This window comes from Ptychodera flava, unplaced genomic scaffold (assembly GCF_041260155.1).
Source record: "Ptychodera flava strain L36383 unplaced genomic scaffold, AS_Pfla_20210202 Scaffold_106__1_contigs__length_256847_pilon, whole genome shotgun sequence".
Classification (NCBI taxonomy): Eukaryota; Metazoa; Hemichordata; class Enteropneusta; family Ptychoderidae; genus Ptychodera; species Ptychodera flava.
The window spans coordinates 74,679-91,647 of NW_027248288.1; the positions used below are offsets into that span (position 1 = coordinate 74,679).

At 39.3% G+C, this 16,969-nt stretch overlaps 1 long non-coding RNA gene across 1 annotated transcript; it reads left to right on the plus strand.

Annotated features, from left to right (window-relative positions):
• Positions 1–3,459: 3,459 nt before the first annotated feature.
• LOC139126607 (uncharacterized) lies at positions 3,460–5,289 on the plus strand. The gene is made up of 3 exons (XR_011550658.1): positions 3,460–3,668; positions 4,138–4,402; positions 4,690–5,289. It is a non-coding gene; the product is annotated as an uncharacterized lncRNA (long non-coding RNA).
• The last annotated feature ends 11,680 nt before the right edge of the window (positions 5,290–16,969 follow it).

Genomic DNA, 16,969 nt, shown 5'->3' on the forward strand with positions numbered 1-16,969 from the left:
TGACATGACTGATTTGCGATATTATTAACTTCGACTCGGAAACGGTCGATAGAGATTTGCAGAAAATTATTTCACATACTCGTCGAACTACGCAGATTACTGTACAACATGTGTGACGCTGTCAACACAAATCATATCTCCTGTAAGTTTATATAAATTTTGAGACCTTTCAAGTTTGGTGATTAATGTTTTGTGATAAATTATGAAGAAACTATCGCTCGATCTATCGTTAGAGAGAGAGAGAGAGAGAGAGAGAGAGAGAGAGAGAGAGAGAGAGAGAGAGAGAGAGAGAGAGAGAGAGAGAGAGAGAGAGACAGGCAGACAGAGACAGAGACAGAGAGAGGGAGAGAGAGAGGGAAGGGGAGAGAGACAGAAAAGCGGCTGCGGGGCAAAATAAGATAAACGCTACGCTTATATGAAAGAAGCTTCTTGATCTATAGATCTATGTATCTATGTATCTATGTATCTATGTATCTATCTATCTATCTATCTATCTATCTATCTATCTATCTATCTATCTATCTATCTATCTGTCATTATCTATAACACAAACCACAGGACTTTGCCAAAACAAAACTGGCATTATTATATTTGACCATTGATATGAATGTACTTCATTAGAATATTATTATTGCAATTGTGTGGCAAGATATTTGATTTTGGAATTAAACGTAACAGTGTCATTTCACTTTACATGGTTATCTAAGGTGAAAACTATTCACATACAAAACCGGCTATTTCTGAGCATTTACATGTTTGACAATTAAAACGAATGTGCGCTACTTGAATACGATTTTATGATGGCATTTGTGCACGAAAGCTGTGATTTTTAGGTTTCAAAAATGTGTTATTTTGTAATCTATGGCACACGCTACGAGCAATTTGTTTACCTTCGTGCATTTGTATATTTTTAACAAATGACGTTAACTTATTCCAATGGAATAAGATAAAAAGAAGCTCTCAGGTGTGCAATCATTGAAATGTTATCAAAAAAATGTCAATCGTGTACAAACATTAGTCTTCCCAGGTAACTATGAAAAAATAATTTTAAAAACTGGTTTTATCTGTTAAATTTATTAATTTGACAGAACATCCCTTTTTCTGACCCACATGTCCGTCTGTTCCGATTGTTTCTTATTCCTACACAGCGTTACAATTTTAACAAGGACAAATTATTTAAAATATGATCCCCAGTCATTGAAACACGGCTGTTTCACTCGATAACCTCAGACAATTGGTTTATGACTTTTTTGCCCTATTCAGAGTGATTTATCGTGTGACATGCTTAAGAGAAAAGTAGAAAAGGGCCCCTCACTCAGTTTTTTTCGTAACTTCCCCATAATCTCCTCTGCCTCCCCCGTCATTAATGTCCCCTTTACCTAAAACGATCCCCTGAAAGAAGGTATCAGCTGTGATCGGACGTTTGTCATAATAATGAAGGGTGTGATTTTCATTTCTTTTCGAATTCTATTTTGAGCTTATGCTGCATGGTTGTTGGAAATTGTTTGTGACGTGCATGTATTATAAAACGAAGTGCTACATAGGCGACCCTATCCTGTCAGTCTTGCGACAAACATGATGTCACTTAATCATGTTTTTCATTCCATTCTTAAACTCTTTCGTATCTGCTTGAATAGCTTTCAGTATTGATAAAACCAGGTCGGGCCCATTTCTTCGCGTTCCTCGAATTCAGGGTCAACAAACTCACCTCTGCTTGTCAATGTCATTTGTCTTGTTAATGGGCCCTGGTTAAGGTCCACAAGCAGGCAAGTTGTAACAGAGTAGGGACATGCGGCATTGCTACAAAGTCCGCATTCGTGATATTGAATATTAGCAATGGCGAGACGCGACGTGCACAGGTTACGTTATTGGTCTGCCATCCGAAAATCCATAAAATTCATTGAAAATCACATTCAATTTTCTGTTGTTTTCCACAATCCCATCGTTTAAACTATTATCCTAGAGGTAGCGTCTGCCCAGTCATAGTAGTTTTCCACTCCACGAAACAAAAGTTTTGCTCGATAGTGACAACTCCAATAACACAAGTGCAACGACCAAGTCTGTACAACAGGTTGTTGAGCGGCGACCACACTGTGATAGGCGTGTACTGGTCGAGTGTCACCACTTTCCAACTGTGCGTACCTCTGTGTATATTTGTCCCAGGTCAGAGTAGTCTCTCTCTGTCGGATTTTCGCGCAAAACTTAAAAGGATACAACCGCCATCATAACGGACAGGGGAAAAGACGATGATGCTGTAACTTCAGATGCATTATTTTGTTTAAGGTATGGTGAACATGTAAAAAAGCATCGAAATTTGACCTTGTCTTGCTTTTCATTGCGGCGCTTATATGTTGTGTATGTATAGGATAATGCACGAGTGGAGTGCAATCGTTCAATATCTGAACGATTGCACGACACGAGTGCATTATCCGACTTACAACACGTGACCTTGCACCTGCGAGTGGGCACGGACCAATCAGATTACAGCAATTAATTAATGGCCATTTTGAAAGTGCACACCTGTGTATAGTACTATTTCATTGGCTAAGGATAAACACATGGGAATTTCCACGTGTTCTACACGGAGCGTAGACGTGGCTTTCCAACGTGCACGTTTTTGTCATTGGTGACACTGCAGCTGAACTGCAAGCACCATGCTGAGTGACAGCGATGAAGAAGTGTTCATTACACAAAATACTTTCCGAAACCCCACTGAAAGTGATAACCCTGAAGAAGACGACTGGCTGTTTCAAGACTTTGGAGAGTTACTGGGTGAACTGGGAGAAGGCTCGGCACAAGTAGAAAGTCTCGCTGTCGACGTTGCGCCTCCTGGTATGTCAAAGCCTGTTCAACTGCTTGTAAGAGACACGTTGCCTGTTCATTCTGACACACCTTGCCCCTCCCGTTTGGATACAAAAAGTGACAAAGAGATAGAAAAAATGGCGATTGAAAGGATTCCTAAAAACACCCTAAACAAAAATAGTTGGACCGTAAACACATTTAATTTCTGGAAAAACGAGAGAAATAAGTTGGCCTCAGACCCGTCATTTAATATTAGTGTAATACATCCTAAACTCGAGGAAATGACGAAAGATGAATTAAATTTTGCATTGTCACGCTTTGTTTCTGAAATAAAGAAAAAGATGTGAATGATTATCCTGGACAAAGTTTGTATGAATTGGTGATGAGTACACAAATCCATTTGTCGGTAATGGGTAAAAGCTGCTTGTTTCTGAATGACCCCACCTTTAAACAGTTAAAAAATACTCTAGATTGTATCATGAAAACAAGGAACGCTAAAGAAATTGGTACGGAAAAGCGACAGGCCAAGGTGTTGAGTGTAGACGATGAGAACAAATTTTGGAGCAGGAAATTGATTGGCGATTTTACACCACAAACTCTATTGGACGCTCAGGTCGTCCTTTTCGGAATAAATTTGGTTTGAGAAGGGGCCAAGAGCACAGGAATTTACGCCCTGGCCAAATTTGCAAAAAATACTGTGAGATTGTTGGGAAATATTATCTGGAATACACCGAGGACGTGTCAAAAACAAACAGTGGTGGCTTGGCATCAAGGAAAGTGAAGCGTAAAGTTACAACTGCGTTCGAAAACACAGACTGCAAGGAGAGATGCATTGTGCGATTGTATGATACATACAACAAACTTTGGTAAGAATCCTGTTTTGCTTCAGTGTTGAAGTGTACTTTACTAGAGCCATGGTAGATGTTCCAAGTATATCGTGCCTTGATTATTTTGGTTGTGGCGCTTTCCACTGCGCATAATGTGAACAATTAATTCGATTGTCGGTCTACTGGGTCGTCCACTACGACGCTCGAAATTATTAATTTTCGGTGGTTTTGTAATATTCTGAGTAAAATTTGTTGAACGAGAAATATTGGCTGATAGAGGGCGCCTTTCTTCAAAATTAAGCCCAGTGAACTTATATATTTTTATGAATAAAAACCTTGGGCATATTCTGCCAATAGCTGAAATTATCTGACAAGCATGGATAACGAGATGCATACAACCTTAATGTTAACGTTGACATGATCAGTATACTATATTACTTCACCAAGTCCAACTTTTAATTGTATCCCTAACCGATTTCGGATAATTAACACGTTTATGTCAATTTAGTCCTTCAGATCGCCCTCAAGACGTAAACTATTTGCAGCCGGCCAAGAAAATAACCGCAGATTGTTGGTGTTCTACGATGCCAGTTGGGAGGAATACACTAATGAAAACTGTGGCAAGACTCTGCGAAAACGCGGGAATTGAAGGATACTATACGAACCACAGTCTACGGGCCACAGCTGCCACTCGCTTATTTGCCGATGGTATGGACGAACAACTAATTGCTGAAAAAACGGGTCATCGAAGTTCTGCTATTAGATCTTACAAGGTAGTAATAAATTACAACATAGTAAATTATAACTCGAGACGTTTATTCATATAATTGATCAAAAAGAAAACTTGGTATCATTAACTTTGTATAAACTGATAAACTTTTGGGTACAAACGGAAAAGTGGTACCGAATGAATGACGGTAGTTGGACTATCATGCGATGGCATTTCTAAAATGTTTATATTTGCTCTGGTTTCAATGCCGTGCATTTGCCGATGTATTGTTCACGTGCATAATCAAAATCTTAACTGTCTCATTTAATCAGTTTTGTATTTGTGTTACAGAGAACAAGCATCGAACAGCAGTTCAAGGTGAGCAAAGTTTTGCAAGGAAGGCCACCTAAAATGGCGAAGTTGGCAGATTTTGGGCCGGGAAAACAGTCGATAAAAGAGGAGTGTGACGAAGAATTGAAGTGCCAGGTGGAAGAATGTTCGAACGTCGAAATTCATAAAGAAAACAAGAGCAGCGTCCGTTACGTTCATTTTGAGGCCGATCTTCCAGAGGGAGCAAACATATCTTTGAATTTCGATAAAAAGTAATGTTGTAATGTAGACATTCAATTAAATCATGGTGTATTAAAGTCCCTTCTACTGTCATTTGTTGTTGGGTGTTTTTGTAGTGTTTCTGTTGTGTCGGTCACTGTGTGGTAACGGCCACCTGTTGTCAAGTTTGCACTCGTTTGATTTCGATATTAGATATTGCACCGGTGCAGTGCAATATCTAGATATTGCACCGGTGCAGTGCAATATCTAGATATTGCACCGGTGCAGTGCAATATCTAGATATTGCACCGGTGCAGTGCAATATCTAGATATTACACTGTACCGGTACAAAATTGAGAACAGGTCGATGTTTATCTCGCAGAGAACTGCACGACAAAACAAAGACAATGGCCAAGAGCAGTGTTGTAAGTATAGGATAATGCACGAGTGGAGTGCAATCGTTCAGATATTGAACGGCACGAGGGCCGTAGGCCCGAGTGCCGTTCAATATCTGAACGATTGCACGACACGAGTGCATTATTCGACTTACAACACGTGACCTTGCACCTGCGAGTGGGCACGGACCAATCAGATTACAGCAATTAATTAATGGCCATTTTGAAAGTGCACACCTGTGTATAGTACTATTTCATTGGCTAAGGATAAACACATGGGAATTTCCACGTGTTCTACACGGAGCGTAGACGTGGCTTTCCAACGTGCACGTTTTTGTCATTGGTGACACTGCAACTGAACTGCAAGCATCATGCTGAGTGACAGCGATGAAGAAGTGTTCATTACACAAAATACTTTCCGAAACCCACTGAAAGTGATAACCCTGAAGAAGACGACTGGCTGTTTCAAGACTTTGGAGAGTTACTGGGTGAACTGGGAGAAGGCTCGGCACAAGTAGAAAGTCTCGCTGTCGACGTTGCGCCTCCTGGTATGTCAAAGCCTGTTCCACTGCTTGTAAGAGACACGTTGCCTGTTCATTCTGACACACCTTGCCCTCCTGTTTGGATATAAAAAGTGACAAAGAGATAGAAAGAATGGCGATTGAAAGGATTCCTAAAAACACCCTAAACAAAAATAGTTGGGCCGTAAACACATTTAATTTCTGGCAAAACGAGAGAAATAAGTTGGCCTCAGACCCGTCACTTAATATTAGTGTAATATATCCTAAACTCGAGGAAATGACGAAAGATGAATTAAATTTTGCATTGTCACGCTTTGTTTCTGAAATAAAGAAAAAAGATGGAAATGATTATCCTGGACAAAGTTTGTATGAATTAGTGATGAGTATACAAAACCATTTGTCAGTAATGGGTAAAAGCTGCCAGTTTCTGAATGACCCCACCTTTAAACAGCTAAAAGATACTTTAGATTGTATCATGAAAACAAGGAGCGCTAAAGGAATTGTACGGAAAAGCGACAGGCCATGGTGTTGAGTGTAGACGATGAGAACAAATTTTGGAGCAGGAAATTGATTGGCGATTTTACACCACAAACTCTATTGGACGCTCAGGTCGTCCTTTTCGGAATAAATTTTGCTTTGAGAGGGGTCAAGAGCACAGGAATTTTTACGCCCAGGCCAAATTTGCAAAAAATACTGTGAGATTGTTGGGAATATTATCTGGAATACACCGAGGACGTGTCAAAAACAAACGTGGTGGCTTGGCATCAAGGAAAGTGAAGCGTAAAGTTACAACTGCGTTCGAAAACACAGACTGCAAGGAGAGATGCATTGTGCGATTGTATGATACATACAACAAACTTTGGTAAGAATCCTGTTTTGCTTCAGTGTTGAAGTGTACTTTACTAGAGCCATGGTAGATGTTCCAAGTATATCGTGCCTTGATTATTTTGGTTGTGGCGCTTTCCACTGCGCATAATGTGAACAATTAATTCGATTGTCCGGTCTACTGGGTCGTCCACTACGACGCTCGAAATTATTACTTTTCGGTGGTTTTGTAATATTCTGAGTAAAATTTGTTGAACTAGAAATATTGGCTGATAGAGGGCGCCTTTCTTCAAAATTAAGCCCAGTGACCTTATATATTTTTATGATAAAAACCTTGGGCATATTCTGCCAATAGCTGACATTATCTGACAAACATGGATAACGAGATGCATACAACCTTAATGTTAACGTTGACATGATCAGTATACTATATTACTTCACCAAGTCCAACTTTTAATTGTATCCCCAACCGATTTCGGATAATTAACACGTTTATGTCAATTTAGTCCTTCAGATCGCCCTCAAGATGTATACTATTTGCAGCCGGCCAAGAAAATAACCGCAGATTGTTGGTATTCTACGATGCCAGTTGGGAGGAATACACTAATGAAAACTGTGGCAAGACTGCGAAAACGCGGGAATTGAAGGATACTATACGAACCACAGTCTACGGGCCACAGCTGCCACTCGCTTATTTGCCGATGGTATGGACGAACAACTAATTGCTGAAAAAACGGGTCATCGAAGTTCTGCTATTAGATCTTACAAGGTAGTAATAAATTACAACATAGTAAATTATAACTCGAGACGTTTATTCATATAATTGATCAAAAAGAAAACTTGGTATCATAAACTTTGTATAAACTGATAAACTTTTGGGTACAAACGGAAAAGTGGTACCGAATGAATGACGGTAGTTGGACTCTATCATGCGATGGCATTACTAAAATGTTTATATTTGCTCTGGTTTCAATGCCGTGCATTTGCCGATTTATTGTTCACGTGCGTAATCAAAATCTTAACTGTCTCACTTAATCAGAGTTTTGTATTTGTGTTACAGAGAACAAGCATCGAACAGCAGTTCAAGGTGAGCAAAGTTTTGCAAGGAAGGCCACCAAAAATGGCGAAGTTGGCAGATTTTGGGCCGGGAAAACAGTCGATAAAAGAGGAGTGTGACGAAGAATTGAAGTGCCAGGTGGAAGAATGTTCGAACGTCGAAATTCATAAAGAAAACAAGAGCAGCGTCCGTTACGTTCATTTTGAGGCCGATCTTCCAGAGGGAGCAAACATATCTTTGAATTTCGAGAGAAAGTAATGTTGTAATGTAGACATTCAATTAAATCATGGTGTATTAAAGTCCCTTCTGCTGTCATTTGTTGTTGGGTGTTTTTGTAGTGTTTCTGTTGTGTCGGTCACTGTGTGGTAACGGCCACCTGTTGTCAAGTTTGCACTCGTTTGATTTCGACATTAGATATTGCACCGGTACAGTGCAATATCTAGATATTGCACCGGTGCAGTGTAATATCTAGATATTGCACTGGTGCAGTGTAATATCTAGATATTGCACTGGTGCAGTGCAATATCTAGATATTACACTGTACCGGTACAAAATTGAGAACAGGTCGATGTTTATCTCGCAGAGAACTGCACGACAAAACAAAGACAATGGCCAAGAGCAGTGTTGTAAACTGCGCGAAAGAACACATTGTGCTATGCAGTCGTTGTTTTTACTATCATCTAAAGAGCGTGTCAAATCTTGACTCTAGTTACAGTGTATGAATAAAATCATCATTAAACTGTATCACATCGTTCTTGTTGGTCATTCCTGCAACCACAATTCACCTTGGAAAATTAAATTGCTCGAAACTGGCGAGGATTGAAGGAGTACACCGTATGAAGATCGCACGTTTGCATACAACTTGGCCGACGCTAACTAGCCATGTATGCAACCCCGAAATTTCGGGGTTAGTTAATATGCTAAGCCGCATTACGGAAATGCTCCATTAATTTAGAAGTACCCAACTTACCCGAGTTGGTTATCAGAGGATTAATCTCTATGTCAACATATGCGAACAGATTATATTTTAGTGTAAACAAAACATAAGCACTGCCGGAATTACTTTTAGCATGGCCCACGCCGGTTGGTGCCTGACTTGATGACGACTCTGTCCGGCACTCAGGATTTCCGACCAGCGTTAAAAGTGCCGTCCAGCACTTGCTGTTACTTTGAGGTTATCATTTAGTTCATAAAATTGCATGAAGAGTTTGCAAAATACGATGGTTTTCAATCGGGCTCGAACTAACCCACAACGCACGGTACCCAATCACCTAGCAGCAGAGGCCGCAAACAGAACCGCCCGGCTAAATCCCCAATCTGTAAAAGATTGGTTCAATAACCGAGCTAAGGATGTTGCAATACTGACTGCGCCCTCGCTACTCGATCGCCGTAGAGTTCGTGAAGCACACATGCTAGTACACACACTTTCATACATCTCACACAAACTTTATCGAAGCGAAGCAATGAATACTTACCAAAAATGGTACTACAGAATCCCTTTCAATAAATGCTGTTTAAACAATACCAGCAGTTAATTAACGTACGCTGATTTTGCATATGAAAAGCTATTTTAGCTGGTTGAGCGTACGTTCACAAAGATCATTGCCCTTTGAACTAGACAAATTTCCTGTCACACAATATTTCTGTACGATCGAAAGGAGACAAACTGAAGATTTTTTGCTTTGTATGAATGTTTATAACCCTATAAAAGAAAGTACGGTAGCGAAAATCAGCACAACAAAACAGGACTGTTACTAAAACGTACTCTTTCAATCGGAAAGGTGCATGCAATGCAATGAAAGTCACAAGCAAACTTTGGTGTCAACGGATCGAGTATTTGAATTATCAATGAACACTCATCTATTTTTCTGGTAAAAAAGCCAAAGGCTACTTGTCCATCGCAACAAGCCTCTCTGTTTGCAGAGTGTTCATTTTTAGCCGGATGCCTGCCAAATTGACCCGGCCGGCTACTTCCGTATTTTGGCCGGCTACATTTCAACAATGTTTCGCTCTCTAGCCCCGAAATTCTGGTTTTGATAATAATATTTTTGATATTTTTGTTGTCTTGCAAGCCGGAGATAACATTTCAAAAGTGCCGATGTGGCTAATGTAGTCTAGCAATTTGCGTGGTGAACTTGTTGCTATCTAGTATCACCCTGTAGTACCGCGATCTGCGAACGTGTACTGTACTGGGAATCGCTCTCGAGGTCAACCTTGCTTTCCCGAATTATTCTGACGTTCACATCGGGTGTAGCTTACCATTGGACTGATGTTACGCCCACGAATAGCCGACCATTTCCGAATAGAGCCGACGATTGTTTCTCTCAAACGCGAAAGAGAAGAAAGTTAAACGCGGAAGAGAAAATCGACGCTCGAGAGCTTTGGTTTTCTGCTTAAGAGTAGGGCCTTGTCTGATGGGTTTTGGTAGGTTTTTGATCAAATGTAAAGCGACCAAAGGTTACTGAGTCTCATTTTTCATACTTTTGAAATGCCACGTCAATCCATCCATCATAGTGTCAATATTCAAGTCGATCGACATCGCGTTTTGTGGAGGGGCCGTGGTTGTGTGCATAGCGGAAGAGAAAGTCGACGCTTGAAAACTTTGATTTTCTGCGTAAAAGTAGGACTTTGTCTGTTGGTTGTCTAAATAAACAAACAATTACTTGGAGTCATTTTTCGTACTTTTGAAACGCTACGTCGATCACAGTGTCAATTTCAGGTCGACCGACATTGCATTGTGTGAAAGGTTACTGTGCCACAATCGACTGCAGGTGCGCGTTGTACACATAGGTGTCGTACAAGTTGGCGTTCGGTGTCGTCCAGTTTGGAGATGTCACAGGATACGCGCAGCTCTTGGAGTAAAAACCTAGGACATGTTACGTTGTTAGCATGTGCATGAAAAAGCTGTACACGTGGAAAGAACGTTCCATGCTGTTCTGATCACATTTGCATATATGATCAATGCGCGTTACTGAAGTGAAGCGTCCGAAAATAGGAAACTTGAATGAAAATGAACGAAGAACGATATTTTGTTTCACCATATTTCTAAAACTTAGTTTAGAGCCTAAATTAAAAAAGAAACTAGATTACTTGACGTTGAAAAGTGGGTAGTTCACTTTTTCCTGTCAACATAGTTCCATGTGCAAGCATATGTGTGTGCCCGTGGTATTGAGTGAGTCGTTACAGCCCTGACGTTCCTATCATAGCACCAACTGGATAAGATAAACGCAACAATGGAACATTAACACCTTTGGGGATTAAAAGTCTTCTGTTTGTCACCCGAGTTGAACAGGCAGCGACTCGGGTTTCAGGTACCATCCAAGTTAATGGAGCCTTCCCGTAATGTGTCGGAAAGTGTGAATCACGTACACATCGATAATACAAAAATCAACGACTCGAACAGCATTTGCATGCAAGGCAGTTTGTGGAAACGGCGACTATTTCTACTGTAAAGTTTGATTGAATATTATTTTCGTCACATTCCCTTCACGAACGACTATGGTTTCGTGATATTTTCGAATTCTGAGGGACTGGACACAAATTACAGGGGGGGTGGGCCGGTGTTTTTTTGGGGTGGGTCGCCATATTTCGCGCAAGCATTTTTGAAGGGTCATAAAATTTTGTGCAAGCCTATGGGGGAGGGTCACCTTTTTTTATGCATCAAAGCTGAAATTGCACGTGCACGTATTAAAGAATATGGAATACTGAAAAAAGAAAAATACCTCCTGGCACTTTCATTTTCTGCCATTTCCATTTTCGGCGCGCCCTTCGGGCGCAAGTTTAAGGGTATAATAAACAATGTATTGATGATCCAAGCAGCCACATTGATTTAAGTTGTCGTGATTTCTACTTATCCAACTCCTCTATTGTGCATAATTGTCCCCTATTATGACTCTTTCAATAACAATTTGGGAGATCACTTATTTGATATCATTCTCCCATTGGCAATACATTGGGTATAGGTCGGTGTCAAATGTTCATGTCGCTGTATGGACATTTTTTATTTTTTGAGGACATTGACAGAATACAAACTATTCAGAATAGTGCAAAATGTCATCAATAACAACTGGAAGCTTCAGGTCGAACAACTTTTGAATAACAATTTAGGATCAGATAACCTATGAGTTATTTGTAGTTTCCTCATAGCCTACAATGCATAGTGAATCAACATTTCGATGAAATTCCAAAATCAAATTTCTTGCACAACCATGGACTTGAAACCACTCTAGTCTAATCATTAACATTAATACTAATAATTAGGTGTACATAAATGCACAGATTTACTTAGTTTTGTATTGGAAAAAAATATTCATAGTTTTGTCATAGACTGCTATGCATAGTGAATCGACATTTCAGTGAAATTCCAAAATCAAATTTCTTGCACAACCATGGACTTGAAACCACTCTGGTCTAATCATGAACATTAATACTAATAATTAGGTGTACATAAATGCACAGATTTACTTAGTTTTGTATTGAAAAAAAAATTCATAGTTTTGTCATAGACTGCTATGCATAGTAAATTGACATTTCAGTGAAATTCCAAAATCAAATTTCTTGCACAACCATGGACTTGAAACCACTCTTGTCTCATCATGAACATTAATACTAATAATTAGGTGTACATAAATGCACAGATTTACTTAGTTTTGTATTGGAAAAAAATATTCATAGTTTTGTCATAGACTGCTATGCATAGTGAATCGACATTTCAGTGAAATTCCAAAATCAAATTTCTTGCACAACCATTGCTTGAAACCACTCTGGTCTAATCATGAACATTAATACTAATAATTAGGTGTACATAAATGCACAGATTTACTTAGTTTTGTATTGGAAAAAAAATATTCATAGTTTTGTCATAGACTGCTATGCATAGTAAATTGACATTTCAGTGAAATTCCAAAATCAAATTTCTTGCACAACCATGGACTTAAAACCACTCTGGTCTAATCATGAACATTAATACTAATAATTAGGTGTAAATAAATGCACAGATTTACTTAGTTTTGTATTGGGAAAAATTATTCATAGTTTTGTCATAGACTGCCATGTATAGTGAATCAACATTTCAGTGATATGCCAAAATCAAATTTCTTGCACAACCATAGACTTGAAACTACTCTAGTCTAATCATGAACATTTATACCAATAATCAAGTGTACATAAATAGACAGATTTGCCAAGTTTTGTGTTTTTGAAACAATTATTCTTAGTTTAGTCATAGACTACAATGTATAATGGATGAACTTTTAATGCAAAATTCAAAAAAAAAAGTTCTTGTACACAGATGCACGTGTTACCACCCTCTTCTAATCAAGTACAATTATGTCAATTATTCAGGGTCCATATATGCACAAAAAGTGCATATTATTTTTTGTGAAAGATTTTTTTTACAGTTTTGTCATAGACTCCCATGTATAGTGGATCAACATTTTGAGTGAAATTCCAAAATCAAATATCTTGTTCACATGTGCACTTGTAAACAACCCATGCTAATCAAGTATATTTATATCAGTTATTAAACATCTATAGATGAACAGATATTGCTAGTTTTATATTGGAAAATACACGTTCATAGTTTTCTTATAGTCAACTACCATGTATAGTGAATCAACATTATCGATGAAATCTAAAAATTACATTGTTTGTACACGCATGCACTTTTTACCTGACACTTCAAGCAAAGTACATTTACATGAATTATCACACACATATGATTTGAAATTTTTTGGACAAAGCGTTATATCAGCCACATTTTGCCTTCCTTTTGGGATGGGGATTTCAAAAGTATAGCAAGTCAGAAGGGGGGGGGTCTTGAACACATTGCGGGTTTGTTGGGGGGTATTGAGTAACAGGGGAGGGTCATTTATTTTCATGCACGGATAAGGGGGAGGGTCACTAATTTTTGTGCATGAACTTTTGAAGGGTCACTATTTTTGATGCAGCGGTGTTTCGAAAAACACCGGCCCACCCCCCCTGTAATTTGTGTCCAGTCCCTGACCCCTCTTGGCAATTGCGATGTGACATTGGTACAATAGAACTAAAAGACGCTCCGTTGTACCAACACTGGGCACAAAAGCTGAAAATGGTCGAACGACGTAAGCACGGTCACTGTACAAAAACAAGTGGAATGACCGTGTAGTTCAGACTTCGCTCGACTTCTATAGCTAGTACTATTGACTGCTACTAAAATTCATATTTTACAAGACTTAGTATAACTCCTACTTTCTTTCGGCCCGTACTTATGATATAGCGGCAGCTGTGTACCTTACCTCACTTCACCTCACAAGAAAAAACATTGTCTATGTATTCTACCCGAGTGCATTGCATCCTGATGTAGCCTCGATAGTCACAATCGTATTATAAACGTTTTGAATCAGCCAGGGACTTCCGTCAGAAGATAGTCATAATGAAAATTGATACCATTCTTGAGGTTTCTAATTCAGCAAACAATACACGCGATAATTGTGCACGCTTGTCTCACAGTCTTCAAACACTCCCAGCAGAACATTTACATCAAGCAGTGGAGAACGAATTCAATTTTAAATACCCCAAGTGTAGGTAAAGCTACATCCGAATAAAAAAAAAATATAAAAATACAAAATTGACAGTCCCTTGTCACTGAAGGAAGACAATTTTCACGAAAACAAGGATATCTCTCACTGCGAGTTGTCGTTGAAAGGCAACCAACGCCAATATCGTTATCTCCATCCCATGATACTGCAGACATGTCTTCAAAATGACTCAGCTGAAACAGTTTTGTGATCATTGCTGATTTTTTAAAGGGATATATGTCACTATAATCATATCATTTCATGGCCAAAACAGTGACCATGAAGTTTGAATTTCCATTTCCAAGTTAATGTTGGTATTTTAGTCCTTTTGGTGTAGTGTAGCCTCCGTCCATTTTAAATTTCACTGAACGAACGAACGCGGAGAACAATGATTTCTTCCTTTCGCCATTTGTCTCTTTGTCCCTCTACATGTATCTTCTCCGTCTGTATCTTCATACACAGTCGCTGTCACCATACGTCCATGCTGTCACACAGAGAATCTATCAATCCACCCACATGATGTATCAATCTAGCTATTTGTCTATCTGTGTTTTTTATTTATTCAAATCTTCTGGGGATGTTACTTTACTTTGCAAGTCACTGATGCTATGCTCGGACATAGACCCTCGAGGTTCTATGTCTCGGAGAAGTGTTTTGGCATTCACAGCAGAACAAGGTCGATCGACACTCTTTAGCATGGAGGTCGACTATAGCAACAGTAAAATTGTGCACAGACACACGTCACTGATATAAAACCTACCTTAACTAATGTTTTACGGCTGGGAATTGTGCCTTCTCGATAAGTGCAGGTATAATGTGATTTCAAAAAATGGAAAAAGTCTGTAGAAATTTGCCGTGTAAATTTTCTTCTATCGTAATGTTTGATGCAGACCATCGCTGGTGCAGTCGGTCAAAATAAAGTCGTAGCCTTACACCGTGGAGCTAGAAACGAATCTGGCTGCATGCTTACACCAATACGTTGTACCGCAGCTGTATAAGCCGCTGATGATCTATACACGTCCAGATACACATGGTTAAGTGCCAATATACTATTGCATTGCACGGCCAAAACCGGTATCGATTTATCACTGTGACAGTCTCTCCTCAAAGAAGAGACGTCCTTTTCCAGCTCCATGGGTCAAGCCATGGAAGTAAGGATCAGCTATAGTCCGCATGGTGTTGAGGCATTTAGGTTGAGCATATCATGGTCCGCATTGCCATAATGCTGGCCAGAAAATTCATCGTCAATAATCCCCTCATTACCTAATACTGTGAGCAAACTAACTTTATTTACACTTCGCCGCGAAATGCATACAGGTGGCGCTTTTCTCATCTGATTAACAGGCGTTAATAGGTGTACAAGTTAGCATCGGCGAAATTGTAATGTCTCAGCGCCTGGGACGCTGTGTGAAATTGAGAGAAAAAGTGTGTATCACCGATCGTCGTAATTATGAATAAAACTAAACAATGCGCAACATTAAACTATCTGAAGATTTGCCATTTAACATTCATTTGATCTAGCTTTTACTTGTGTTATATGAATACACTTCATTGTGGCTGCGGCTCCAGTTGAGCTGTCGACGAAGTGGAACAAGCTATTGAAAACCGTCACGTTGTTTGCCGTATGTATACTACAGTAAAATATTCTCGCTTTAGTACAGCCTACCGCAGAGGTTCAACAGCAATACAACACCATGCCGATGCCCATAATTTAACCAGTCACCTGACAAGATGAGTCTCCGAATTTAATACGTCATATTCTTAATATATATTGGATTCTTGTTCGGTGATAAATTTGTCAATTTTGATCGATGACGCGGCTGTTTACGCCTTGCAACGAGTTGGCACAGTGGTAGTAGTTTAAAAGTAGAGAGCAGACTACAGTGACAGCTCTCCTTTTCCCCAGTTGAAGTAAAAAACCCAAAAAAATCCAGACAAACTGTCATAATAATCGCTATCAATATCTTTGACGTTTTGAGTATATGTTACCTTTACCGTAGTTTTCAGTAAATCCCTTAGTAACACTTAGTACTCCATTTTCATCTGCACCAAAATGCTAACAAACAGCGTCAGTAGAAAAAAGCAGACGGTATACCCTACCTCTGACATCAGAAGTAGGGGTATACGGAAATCCTGACAACCGTATTCCTATTGTGTGACGTCATACTATAGGGATAACAGGGTCTATGTATGCAATATTTATATATAATCCCATGGTATTTTCTCTGTTTGCCGTCATCGTATACGAGTGTTTTTCACGGAGCCGTACAACTTCAAGCCGAAGGCGAGAAGTTGTGCGGCTCCGCGAAAAACACGAGTGTACAATGACGTTAAATAGAGAAAAATACCATGGGATTATATATTTATCACATGAACAGTCTTCTTATTTTTCTTTTGACGTAGAGGAATCAAAATTATTGTAACAAATTGCATGAATTCATCGCGATATGTCATTTAATTTAGGCGGATCACTTTCATTTAATGGGTAAAGCGGCCTGTCACCCAGCAGATACTTTCATTCATAAATCCCATTAAGTTCAAATTTTGATACATTGAACGGTATTCCTACCAATCAGACATACGGATTCGGTCACGTAAATGTGTCAATCATTGTCTCGCGCTGTCGATGCCAGGCAAGTCGTCTATCGGCGGACATGGCTTTCACCACGCTAGCGACGGATAGCCATAGTATTTAGAATAGTTATGAATAGATTGATAAAGTAAAAT